Below are 13,993 nucleotides of genomic sequence, written 5' to 3'. Positions count from 1 at the left end.
AGGGTCCTTGAACTTTCACCCTGGATTAGATAGGTGGCCCAATATCAAACAGAATAACCACCATAATGATAGTTAATGACGATGATGGTAATAATAATAATTAATAATTAATAATAATAATAATAATAATAATAATAATAATGCCAACAACAACAACTTGGATTTGGATTCTGACTTTTATGCTGGTGAGCTTCATGGCCTTTGGTAAATTCTTGGAGCCCCTGTTTCCTCCCTGGCTCACAAGGCTGCAAAAATGTGAATGTTCTGGGATGCTCTATTAGACCATGCCTCCCTTGCCTGAATTGATGGCACCACTTCTGCTAACTGAGCAATGTGCAGCAAGTACACAGATTCCTCCTTGACCTTAACAGAGAACTCTGCCTAGAGATTAAAAAAAACCACCTGAAAAATAAGTGGAGAAGAAATGGTGGCATTTTTCTTGGACTAGCTTTCCGGACATTTGAATTTATTGTCCTATATAGACTTACTCCAAACAAAAAGAGAATTACTAGTATATAGGGAGCTTTGTGGTACCACAAGTGGTCAGTGACCAAAAGAAAATTCATACTTCTGTGTTATTGCTTAAGAATGATGAACCCCTTTTCTGCTTCTCCTCTAAACTCCCAGAATCAATGATAAAGAATTGTAAAGAGGAAAAAAATACCCAATGCCCTTTGAAACAGTAGTGAGAGAGGAGTAAGGCGGTAATTAACTAACAGACTTTCAGATGGTTAAATAAGACTGAAGAATTCATTTAAGCCAATGTTCTGGATGCAAGTGGGAAATAGGAATCAGCAGATAACTCCAGACTTTGGAGGAATTCTGCCAAGAAGTACAGCTGTGCTTTTTGTCAGTTGTAGTTTGAACAGCAATGCCACAAACTGCTAAGGGTGGTAAAGAGGGAGGTCATATGAACTCAAAAAAGATGAGCCTTCAAGAATATAAAAATGTAATAAAATGATTATTCTCACATTGACGAGTTTACAGTGAAATCTGATGTCAAGATCTATGATTTCAATGGTATAGATCAGAGGTATCAAAATCATTTTATAACAGGATCCACCATACATAGGGATCTCTGTATGCTACATACTGACTTAGAAAGTCCCACATGTTTGTTACACATTTTTTCATTTGTTTTATTATACATTTGATTTCATCAGAGCATTAAAATCAGATAAGAATTATATTTTAATCTGGTTCTGGCTTCACTGGGGAGTATTATAAGCCCTGTTTGACATGTCTAGTGTACAGAACTCCTGTTGAAAAAAATTAATTCTATGAAATGCAAATCCATAACCTTGCTGCAATTTTAATTTTCAATGAATTTCCTAGAGTACTGGGAGATTGAATAACTTGCCTTGGTTTACATATACATTATGTATCAGGAGCAGGACTTGAATTCATATCTTCTTGACTCCAAAAACTAACTCTCTTTCGATCATATTATGCTTCCTCAGAGATAGCTTTAGCTTTATAGATTAAATAGGTAGATTTTGATATGCATAAATATATAGATCTATTTATCCAGTACAAAGGGAATGAAAGAATTCTAACTCCCATAAAGAAAGGTGTAAATAGAATCTTTTCTAATCAATCTTCTAAAGTAAAGTATGTGAATGTTTTTCTAGTCTACTGATTGATACATAATTCAAGTGTATTGACTTGTATATAATTAACAAACCTCTTTAATTAATCTACTGATTGGAAATGTCATCAATTTCATTCATGTTAATTTTTAATTCAAATATCATTATGAGTATTATGTTCAAGTAATTCAATTTATTTAATCATAAAATTGACTCATGTTTTCAACATTAATAAATCATAAAATAGCTATTTTTTTCTTTTTAGAGAATGCTATAGATATCAGTGTGAAGTGATTTTTTTTAGTATTAAATTAAATGGTTCAAGGAATTTCTTCTGTCCTTTAACTTTCTATTTGTATACACAGATGATTGGAGAAGATATATTGGCAGAAATTGAGGAAAGGTTCTACACATTGGGTAAATTCCTCCAGCAGTCCTTTTTTGAATGTTTATCATAAGCATTGAAATATGAAATGGCCAAGAATCCTGTAAAATTAAGGTTCTTTGGAAGGGAAAGGGGAAAGAATAAGTATTTATAAAAGATAAAGTGTAATTGAGCACTATATACTACATGCTTTATAGATATTTGATTTATAATAAGTATAGAGGAAAATAGAAATAGCAGTTATCCAGGATGGGCATATAGATGAGATATGGATATGAGATCTTGAGAAAGATATAAATATCTTCAGAGATTTCAGAAATCCTGAGTTCTAGTAAGGGCTCTACCAGGAACACGATGTGATTTCAGGAAAATTATTTTTTCTGGATCTCAGTTTCTTCATTTCTGAAAGGAATTCATTGGACTTTATCATCTTTAAGACCCCTTCCAGTTAATTATGTTCTGAATCTATCACCTTAAGAATTTTGCTTTTTGATAGCATTCCTGAATCTATGAATGAAAGTTCCTTAGCTTTTAGAAAAGTTACTTTATTCTTGAAGGCTCATCTTTATTTGCAGTTGGTTTCCTCAGATCTTGGCAAGGAAACACACTTCCTAAAATGCCTTCAATACTTCAATGACCATGAGATCTCATTATTACCTCTAACAATGTAGTTTACAATGTGTCCATACTTCCATAACTCTTATTCGTATCTCCTATAAATATTCCACAGGGGATCCATCCAATACACTTCCTCTGATACTCTTGACATTGCTTAGATATCAACAGAACATGCATATTTTCTCTTGGTTATCTCTAGTTTTTGTTATATGAATGACTGGTGACATCCTTTATACTCTTCTCCTTTACAGTTCTATGTTTTTAATATTGTTTAAGCTATTCTTGATCACCATATACCTCTCCATTTTCCATTAAGTAACCCATATTCATAACATATCAGTGGAGAATACATTTCATGATTTGCAGCTGTATAACATCACCAAAAAATTTATCATATGGGCTTTTATTTCAAAGAGAAACTTTGGTTCATTAATAGGCCATACAGATCATTTTCCTCTTTCCATTTCAACAGTTTTATGGATTGTCAATCTAATTCTGAATCATAGGACAATAAGGCATATTTAATCCACTTATTTTTCCTGGGTGAAAAACTTAAGTCAAACATTTTTCAGTGATTAAGTAAGGAGTCAGGATGATTTGCAGTATTCTAGAACTTGATATCATCAGTACAGAATCATGTGCAAACACTATCTCAATATTTAAGGCATTCTTTCTTCCATATGGGTTCTGTGTTAGACATCTACCATGAGAACAAAGATCTCATTTGTATAATATTGTTCCTATTATTCCTCTTTTGATGTTAATAAACAAAGTATCATCAAGAAATTTATCTATTTTGTTAACATTTTTCAAGGTATCTTGTATGATAATACTTAAATGGGAGACACCTTGAAAGAAAAGAGTTACTAAACTAGCATTTTGTTCTACCACTGTGGTGTTCAATAATTTTTGTGCCATGGACTCTTTGGAAGTTTGGTGAAGCCTAAGGATAGACCTCAAAAATGTGTTTGCAATCAAATAGCCAGTATACATCAGAGGCAAATATTGAACCCAGGTCTTCTTAAATCTTAGACTAGTGCTTTGGCCTCTACATCAAGTTGTCTAGGTGTATATTGTGTATTGGACAACATATAGATATATATATATATATATATATATATATATATATATATATATATATATATATATATGTTTAATTTGCAAAAATCTAATTGTCATCTTCTTATAGCTTCACCAAAGATTTCCTCAATGAATATAGATTTTGAAGGGATGACAAAGTATGTTTATGTGACAATAATCATTGATATTTCTCATGCCTTTGTTTTTGGTAAAATAATATCTGATTTTTTCTAAACATTTGGTTGTTTCTTCTCTTACAGACAGTTTAAAAATTGTCACCTCTAACACAGAGTTTCTCTTTATGTAGCACAACTGTTTTTTCCATCATTTTTTATTATATTTATGCTTCTTTGGGAAGTACATTGGGAATTTGGATGTTAAGGTCCAAAGATGATTGCTCCAATGCTACTAAAACAGTCCATATTTTGGCACAGTAGATTGACAGATAAACAAATATTTTCTATTTTTCTTTTCATTCTCTTCATGTTTCTTCCTTAAATGCTCTTGAGCTAATTGATTCTTTCACCAAGCTTTATATAAACATTTTTCCCTCCACTGTTTCTCTTTGTTTTATCCCACTAAGATAACAATCATCCTCCTTCCTCTCTTGAAAGATTTTTACAAATGAGTTTATATTCTAGGTATATATTCCTTTTGTTGCTATTTTTCCTGGTCAGTGTTTTCTGGATGATGTCACTTCTAGATTCTTTTGATTTCCCAGATGTGGTCACTGTTTTATTTCATTTACATTTCCCTAGAAAATGACAATAGTCTGTTGATGTCTGATCCATTTTCCATTTTTGCCATTCATAACCTTCTTTGATTGGAGTTGCTGCAATTGTGTGCCAAGCCTTCTCCATTTTTAGTATTTCTTTGAATTTGGTACTTTTTAATCTTTTCCCTAGTGAATCAGTTCTTTAATTTAGCAGGATCTCCTATGTCAGTCATTCCTTATTATAACATAAAGCAATTTCTTTTTTATTATTTGGTGCTTATTATGCACAGTAACTCAAATATTCTTCTTGAATAAGTACTCATTGTAGATAGAGTTGTCTTTTAGTCTACAAGTTTTGTCCTCTCATTTCTATTTCTGAAAAGTATTTTTGAATATATTTTTCACCATCATCTCCTATGTCCTTTTTGCATTGAAGTCACCAATGTGTTGGATCACTTTGAATGATCTTAACAAATTCTTCATAAAATTTCTCTACCTCTTTATCTTCTGCAGAAACATAAGTCAAAATAACATCTATTATGAATTTTTTTCACACATGATTGTCATAGAGATAGGAACTGGATCTATATGTGATTTCATTGTTACAAGGAATTCCTGGATAAAGAAACTCCTTAAAATGTATGTTGGTAACCTTCTCTACAACTTATAGTCTTTGAACATTGAGAGCTTAAATGACTTACCCAGAGTCAAAAATCCATTAATTGTCAGGCATATTTTGAACCCAGTTCTTCCTGGCTCTGAGGCTGCCTCCACTACTCCACACTGCTCTCTCTTATTGTTTTATCACAAACATCAAAAGATAAGATAACCAAATGCCCTATGAAATAATGTTTATCATTGTTTTTGGAGTTTGTGATAAAGTCATCTTTACCAATTTCTTGACTGGTCTCTTTAAAAAGCATTTAGGAGTCATCTTTCTATTTTGTTTCAACTTCTATTTATATTCTGGCTTAATTTGTGATGAGAATGTCAGCATTAATATGATTCAATTCCTCTAGGAGTATATGTACTCATAGTCTACTGAATGAAAATCACACATTTAAAGTACCAACAGCTAAATTAATGTTTATAGACAGTCTAAAGTGATTGTTAATGCCCTCTAGCCACTCTTTCTGACACTCTGCCACCAGCATAGGATTCAGGGCCATTTTGTATTTTTTCTTTTTTCATAAGTTGTTATAGCAACTAATAATTCATAACAAAGAATTCATCATTGAGTGGTCAGCCTACTAGAGCTTACATTCCATTGGCATAGGTTTTGAAAACCCAGAACCACAGTTCCACACCAAAAGAGTCTTTGGAATAGACATTTATAAAGATTTCATAAGAACAGCTACTGTAAAACCACTCAAATGACATTTACCAGAATTGAAAATTTGTAAATGGGTTCTGATTGCAATTTTTTCAATCTATAGTGAGCCAGGATGAACAAATTCCTTTAATTGCAAAGCATTGACCCATAGGAAATTAATTAACTCCTTGAGTGCACTTAGGTTACTGATTAGTAATTATTTGCACACCTATACGATGTCCAGGCATCCTGACTTTCCGTATTATTCACTTAAGCATTTTATCTCAGAAAAATGTTTTATCACTTGGTTTATCACAGGCCTTAGGTTGAATTCTATATTAAGAAACTAAAATAGTGCTTTATACATATTAGGTGTTCGGTAATTATTTTTAATGAATTGACAATTTTTTTTTCAAGAGAAGAAAGCTTAGCCATAATATAGTCATTGCCCTTCATTGTCATAGCTATTTTGCAGGTGGCTGAACTGGAACAGGCACTACCTTGAGGATAGAATCTATAACTTCTATCTCCAAGTGTGTTATAGTGAAAATACCAGATGTGAAGTCTAAGGATCTGAGTTTAAACACTGACCCTGCTATCTGTTTATCTCTACAGTCTTTATCATGTTTATTTACCTCTCTGGACCTTGATTTCCTTATAAGTAAAATTCAAGGATTTTCTAGATGAGCTCAAAAGATTTTTTGTACCTCAAGATATTTTTATCCTAAATTAGAAGGGAGGAAGATAGAGAATTACCTCCTCTTTTCCTTCCTCTATCTTTTCATTGGCTTGAAATTCAGAAAATAAAGTTTACCCTTTAGCCAATTGTTACTCTGCGGACCCCATGAAATTGTTTCAGGTCCAATTGTTTAAATCAAACAAAATGATGTGTTAACATCACTAAGATAATTCAGATTCTAGGAAAAGTAATTATTTTCAGGTTCATTGAATCATCAGTGTGAAAACTATTGGGTTCCTGACTCCTTTGCTCTCCTTAGCAATATCATAATTATCAATTGATATTCCATTACCTTCTATTCATTTTTCATGATGGTATTTCAATTGTTTACTATTCAGCTCGAGTCACACCAAAGAGGGTGACGATATGTAATGTGGTTGCCTTAAGCAGGTAGCTTTCTATTGTTAACAAGGTTGAACTCCTTTTTGATTCCTCTTTGATTCAAAAGTTTCAACACTGCCCATTCACCCACATTCCTAGTAACCTTCAGAGGTATAGAACTGGAAATAAAGCAGATATAATTTTTTCCTCCAATATTTGAGTAGTTCTGAGGAACAGAACATGGAAAGAAAGAAATTAGATGATATAAGTAGAGCTGAAGAGGTGAACCTAAGGACACATAGATCTTATATTTCTCTCCCTTCCCACATTTCTCTTTCTTCCCGGCAAGCTGAAAGGGTAATAGTTGGCAATAGCATAATTCTACTCTCCCTGGTTCTAAAAAAAGAACTTTGGTACCAGTTTTTCCTCATTCCTAGTATGTTCTCCCTCCTCACCTCCACCTCTTGGAAAATCTGGTTTCCTCCAAGATATAACTCAAGTACCTTCTGCAAGAGATCTTTCCTAGTCTGCCCAGAGAATAGTGCCCTCTTCAACTTGTATCTGATTTTAATGTACCTCGTATAGATCTTTCTATGGATCCTAGGCAATCCTTTCTCCATAATCCTAACTGTACACATCTTTGTCTGTATCCTACAAGTTGTCTTCCTCATTAGAATTTAAACTACTTGAGATCAAAGCTTAGCACAAGTAAATACTGATTGATCCAGTTCTGAAGGATGTTTGTGTACCTCTGCCTTTATAGTTGCTCTTAAAATTATATATTTTTAATTTATAATAGTTGTTTTTCATGATTTTTCATATTTGTACTAAGCTAAAAATTTCCCTGGAACTTCATAGCTTGCAAGTGCTTATTAATCATCTCTTCATCTCTTCAGCACATTTTTTTCTCCAGTGGAGTTCAGCCAGTGGGACACTTGGTGGCTTTTAGATCCCAAAAATGACTGACTGGGAAATGAAAGAAGAGAGATAAGTTGTACTCTTAAATCACGTTATTGATTAACTATGTTGTTTTCACTAGAGATACCCTAGTAAATTCAGAGAGAGAGAGAGAGAGAGAGAGAGAGAGAGAGAGAGAGAGAGAGAGAGAATATCTTCTCAAATAGCCACTTTATTTACCTTTAAGGTAAAAAGGCAGTTTCACTGATGTGGTCATTTCCTCAGTCAATTCATAGCACAACCACTCCAGATTTTAGCAAATAAATGTTCACAAGCAGTTCTTATAGGCATTTCTACTTCCTATTAGATCACATTGAGAACTTTCATGTCAAGGTCCAAATGCTGCTGATGAAGAAATGTTCTTTACAGCAATCTGAAGTAAATTTCAGCAGTTAACAACAGCCGGCCAATTTAGGTGGGTGCATCTTCAGAAGACAGTCCAATGATTCATCCTAAAGTCTGTTACAGCCATTCCATTGGTAAGACCTCTTAGAATATGTGCTCTGTTCAGTACAATCTTTAGAAACTTAGGGTCACCTCCATGCTATGATTGGAAAAAGTGTTTAGGGAAGACCTAGGGAAACCATGAAAGTAATAATAGCCAATTTCAAGGTAATAAAAGTCAAATCTAGTTTTATGGGACATTTCCTATTCAAAGTGGTAAAAAAAATGATAGTTTTAGGTCTTGACCCATGATTATATGGAGTGGGACTTGAACCCTGATCTTTTGATTATGAAACCACCTCTCTCTCTATTCATTATCCTTTACTGTCCCTCGTCTAATTTTTTAGTATAGTGAAAATGTCACAGTTTTTCTGGACTTGAGGCATAAAAAGGAACTGGGAAAACACTTTTTTCTGGACAAAAGTTGATCTCATTCTGTCTGGCACATTGTTTTCATGATGATGATAGCTTCCTTTAACTTCACTGTGGAGACTATAGTTTATTTCTTTCAGCTCTAAATGTCTACTTATGACCATAAATGAGATTCTTGCTGAGGAGATGATGGCTTTTCCCCTCTCCCTAATGTCTGAGCTATGCTTTTGAAAAGCCTGGTGAGATCTTAGACAAGGCTAGGCAAGAGCAGAGACGCCTCATTGTCACTGCTGCTTAAAATAAATCCTGTTAATACATTTAAAGGACTGTGGGTTAAATATTTACCTTTTGAACCCTATCCTGAGGAAATAGTCTCTTGAAGCTTTGGGTAATCTTTCCACAAATTGTCAAACTCAAAACTCAGTTGCTTCTTAATGGAGATTTTAACTGCACTATTGATTATAGTGCAGATAGGAACCATTCAGAGTCTTATCTTCATATGATTTAATTGACACCAAGAGGTATTTTAATTGAAATGTTAGACTTCCTCAGTAGAACTATCCCTTGGTTTTTTTGCAAGGCAATCTAGGTTTTATGCTTTTAATCGCCATCTGTTGTTCAATAAATGTCAAATTGCTCCTAATGGTCTCTCTAAGCATAGACTTGGGTTTGTTGTTGTCGAGTTGTTTTTTTTTTAATTTGCTTTTGTACTCTGTGTTCGTTATGGGCAAATGAGTTCTTCCCATATAAGACCCTCATTTCTCATGGTGACTCAGTTCAGTTAGAACGGAAAAGTGATTAGAAACAAAAAGACGGAGAAACGTTTTTTTTTTGTGGGTGTTTCTTTTTTAATTCTTCCAGGCAGCAGTGAGATTTAGAAAGTCTATAAAAATCTCAGCAGTACTGGTGATTTCAGTCCCACTCAAAGCATAAAAGGAATAGAGACCTCCAGAAAGTCAGTAACAGTCATTTGGTTTTTCTGATCGTATTAGAAGCTGACAGATGAAAGAAAGCTAACCAACAAACCCACTGGATACAGTCAGGTTCAAAGAGTGCTAGTGAGATCTTGACTTCAGGAGCTAAAAAGGATTGTCTTTTACCCACTGAGCATTTTGCTGGGGTAAGAGAGCAGCAATGAAAGAAATCCATTACCCTCAGGACCCCAGGTGAATTCAGAACTGAATAAGTCAAGAGCTAGAGGTGGGAGAAACAGTATATAATATTTTATATATATATATATATATATATATATATATATATATATATATATATATATATATATAATGATTTTCATCTCTCCCTCCCTCCTCAGTGATGTCTCAGTACTTGGTTTTTATCACTGCTTTGCATTGTTTTAATTTATGAATACTATCAATTCCCCTACAAGAATGGAAGCTCTTTGTGGACAGAGACTCTATCATTCTTTATGCATAAAAGATGCTCAATGAATATTCATTGAATCAAATTGAATTTCCAGTAGCAAGGGGTGAAGCAAAAGAAATTGATTCTTGGGGAGCCATATTGTGACCACCCAAAAAAGCTCCCTTTTTACTTCCTGACTCTGAACTTCATGAATGAAAGGTCACCTGCCAAGCTAAATCACTTGAATGGTATTGTTTTCCTGTAAAATGCTATAGGGTTTTTTTTTCCACAAGAACTATATTGTCTGTCACTAGGAAAAAAGGAGATTTACCTTATAGATATTTATATGAGACAGGCAGCCAGATTTTCAACACACAAAAAAGGCATGTTTGATTGCTTGAATACAAGTCTGAAATATTCTTGAAGGTCTGGGAGAAGTATTTTCCAAGAGGTAATTAGAATTGGTTGAAATACAGTGCTATAAATGGTGGACTGGCACGGTTTTACAAGAAACAGATCATAACTCAACATCTTAATGACTTTTTCTTTGGAGAAGGTCAGCAAGGCTATTAACAAGGGAGGTGGGCTTGCAGAGTTGCCTGTCCCAGATGGTAACTGAACTTTGAGCAAAGTATCTCAGTGTTGTCCAGCCAGAATTCTGAATCTAATTATGTGAACTGGCTATGTTTTCTCATGAGCTAAGAGCTGAGAGGAGCTAAAATAGGTCTGCAAGTTCCTGGATGTCCTTTTGTAATAGATTCATAGAATCTCACTGCTAGAAGGATTTCTGAGACTACCTATATCTGATTGTGCATCCTCTCATCCCTTTTTCAATTTTCTTGACAGGTAATCACATAGCCTCTGTTTAAAGACCTGCAGTAATGGAGAACTCATTACCTACCAGGGCAGATTTTGGACAGCTCTAATTATGAGAACTTTTTTCCCTTTATATCCAGTCTAAATCTGCTTTTCGGCAGTTTCTACCCACTGCTCCCATTCTGCCCTCCAGGATTATATAACATAAGTCTGAGACCTCTTCTCAGACCTGTCAAGTCCTTCAAATATTTGAACATAGTAATTACATCACCCGACTTTTTTTTCTTTTCCAAGTTAATTCCTCCCCCCTTTTCGTTCCCTCCAGCAATAGTAACCAAAAGCTTTAGGAAAATATATACTAATAAATTCATTTTTCTCCTAAGTCCTTTGTCCAAGGCAAACAAGAATGAATCCCTTATTAATGTGTATATGCAAGAACTGATCTATTTGTAAAGATTAAAAACTGTGCCCAAATATAAAGAAAGGTCCAACTCTGGGTTTCTTCAAAACAAGTTATTGTTAGCATTCTTTACTTTCCCCCTTAATGAGTTAATCAACAAATTTAAAAGTAACAAAATTAAACTTCAGGTGCTATCTAATTTCCTTTCTATGCTTCTCTTCTATCCCTTCTCCAATATCCTCCAAGAACCCAGTGTCTTCAAACTTCTCTGACTGTTCAGTCTTATTCTGTACATAAATGTGCCCTTTCCCAAAATACTTTATGCTTCTCAATTATCTCTCAGTTCTTTCCACTCTAGTTCCATCAAAACTCCCATTTCTTGCTCTAAATAGCTATTGATTAGAAAGATACAGATTAAAACAACTCTGACGTTCTATCTCACACCTATCAATTGGCTAATAAAACAAACAAGGAAAATGATGAATGTTGGACGGGATGTGGAAATGCTGGGAAACCAGTGCATTGTTGTGAACTGATCCAACCATTCTGAAGAGCGGTTTGGAACTATACCCAAAGGGCTATAAAAATGTGCATGCCCTTTGACACAGCAATACTACTACTACCACTACATCTGTACCCCAACAAGAAAGAATAGAAAAAGAAAAATAACCTATTTGTACAGAAATATTTATGTCAGCTCTTTTTTGTGGTGGGTAAAAATTGGAAATCAGAGGGATGCCCATTAATCAGAGAATATCCAAAAATGCTGTGGTATATGATTGTAAGAGAATATTCTTTTTTTAAATTTATTTTTATTAAAGATATTATTTGAGTTTTACAATTCCCCCCATCTTACTTCCCTCCCTCCACCCCACCCCCACTGAAAGCAATCTGTCAGTCTTTACTTTGTTTCCATGTTGTACATTGATCCAAACTAAACGTGATGAGAGAGAAATCATATCTTTAAGGAAGAGACAAAAAGTCTAAGAGATAACAAGATCAGACAATAGGATATCTGGTTTTCCCCCTTAAATTAAAGGGAATAGTCCTTGAACTTTGTTCAAACTCCCCGGCTCTTTATCTGGATACAGATGGCACTCTCCTTTGCCAACAGCCCCAAATCCCTCCAGGCTTCCCTGAAATCCCATCCCTCCTGGTTTCTAATAGAACAATAGCGTTTCATGACATACATAAACCACAGTTTGCTAAGCCATTCCCCAGTTGAACAACATTTATTTGATTTCCAATTCTTTGCCACTACAAACAGGGCTGCTATGAATATTTTCGTACAAGTGATGTTTTTACCCTTTTTCATCATCTCTTCAGGGTATAGACCCAGTAGTGGTATTGCTGGGTCAAAGGGTATGCTCATTTTTTGTTGCCCTTTGGGCATAGTTCCAAATTAAGAGAATATTATTTTGTTATAAGAAATGACAAGCAAGATGATTTCAGGAAAATCTGGAAAGATTTACATACTGATGCAATGTGGAGTGAACAGAACCAGGAGAATATTGTACATGGTAACAGCAATATTGTTTGTCATCAAGAATTGAATGACTTGGCTATTCTCAGCAATAAAATGTCCCAAGACAATCCCAAAGGACTAATGATGAAACATACTATCTGCCTCCAGAGAAAGAACTGATATTGTTTGAATACATACTAAAGCATGCTGTTTTTCAAGTTCTTTCTTTCATTCATTTTCTTTTATTTACATCTTCTTGTACAGAATGACAAATAAGACAATATTTTACATGATTGTATTTGTATAACCCACATCTGATTTAGTATCTCAAGGAGGAAGTAAGACAGAGAATTATAGAATTTGGAACTCAACATTTTAGAAAAGACTAATGTTAAAAAATTTAACATGCAATTTGGGGGAAATATAATATATTAAATCATAAAACAAATTCCCATTTCTTCAATACATTTTTGTGGGTTAGGGATACAGTATGATTTTTAAAATGCATGCAGAGCAAGTGACTAGCTCCTCTAATCTTTAAGGGGTAGGGTATGGGTGTTGTGTATGCTAAATGAAGACTTTCAGGTAAGACAACTTTAAGGAGTAGAAAGGAATTAGGAAAATTCATTCTACCTCCACCCTCTTCTATAATTCCCTGCTGGAATTTATCCCTCCTCACATATGAGCTTCCTAACCTGTAATTCTAAGGCATTTAGAAGCAGAAAGGATTTATGACTGCCCTGGTTATGACTAACCCTAATCCTCTCCTGCCTCCACAAATTACCAAATATGTACTTATTTGTTTATATATAGAAAAGAATGTCCTTGAAGGTTTGGACTTTTTAAAAGGAATCTTATCCCTATTATTTATTTTTATCACCTAGCATAGTGCCCTCCACATAGGAACTATCGCTTTAATTTTTTTTTAAGTTAAGGGGAGCCAGAATGGCACAAATGTTGCTTTAACCTTCCTATTTCTTGTGTTCCTCCAAGCTCATTCTGTCAAATAGATGATTCTAGAGTAAGAAACTGAGAAGCATACGCATATTTGACCCCATAGTCAAGCTCCTTTCTTCTCTCTCTAGTATCAGCTTCTTATCTCTAAGTGCAATTCCAAGGAGAACCAGATTTAAAGATGTTAAATAAACAAAATGAAATAAACAAACAGACTAGTATCTCTATTTAATTCAACAAACATCATTGAGCTTTTACCTTTTTGAAACTTACAATAAGAGGACATGACATATAGACTAGTGATGATAAAAAAAAATAATCATCAGAAATATAGAGAAAAAGACAGAATTTTATGTTGAGAACAAGGTTGGGAGGGGGATCATTTGGGAGGAATAGTCATTACTGACTAGGAAAATCAGGAAGGTTTCATGAAAGTGATGGCATTTTAATTAAATTTCAAAGCA

General features: G+C 34.2%; 1 protein-coding gene across 2 annotated transcripts in view; it reads right to left on the bottom strand.

Moving 5' to 3' along the window:
- OLFM4 (olfactomedin 4) overlaps positions 1-13,993 on the bottom strand; it is a 180,609-nt gene that overhangs the window by 73,004 nt on the left and 93,612 nt on the right. Inside the window, exon 11 of one of the 2 annotated variants that reach the window (XR_012469478.1) lies at positions 4,062-4,894. The exons of the other annotated variant lie outside the window; for it this stretch is intronic. The gene's annotated coding sequence lies outside the window, so the exon portion shown is untranslated. Of the gene's footprint in view, positions 1-4,061; positions 4,895-13,993 lie in introns of those variants that run through there. 2 annotated transcript variants of the gene reach the window in all.

The sequence above is a fragment of the Macrotis lagotis genome, chromosome 6 (genome assembly GCF_037893015.1).
Source record: "Macrotis lagotis isolate mMagLag1 chromosome 6, bilby.v1.9.chrom.fasta, whole genome shotgun sequence".
Classification (NCBI taxonomy): domain Eukaryota; kingdom Metazoa; phylum Chordata; class Mammalia; order Peramelemorphia; family Peramelidae; genus Macrotis; species Macrotis lagotis.
This window is presented reverse-complemented; position numbering and strand designations above follow the sequence as displayed.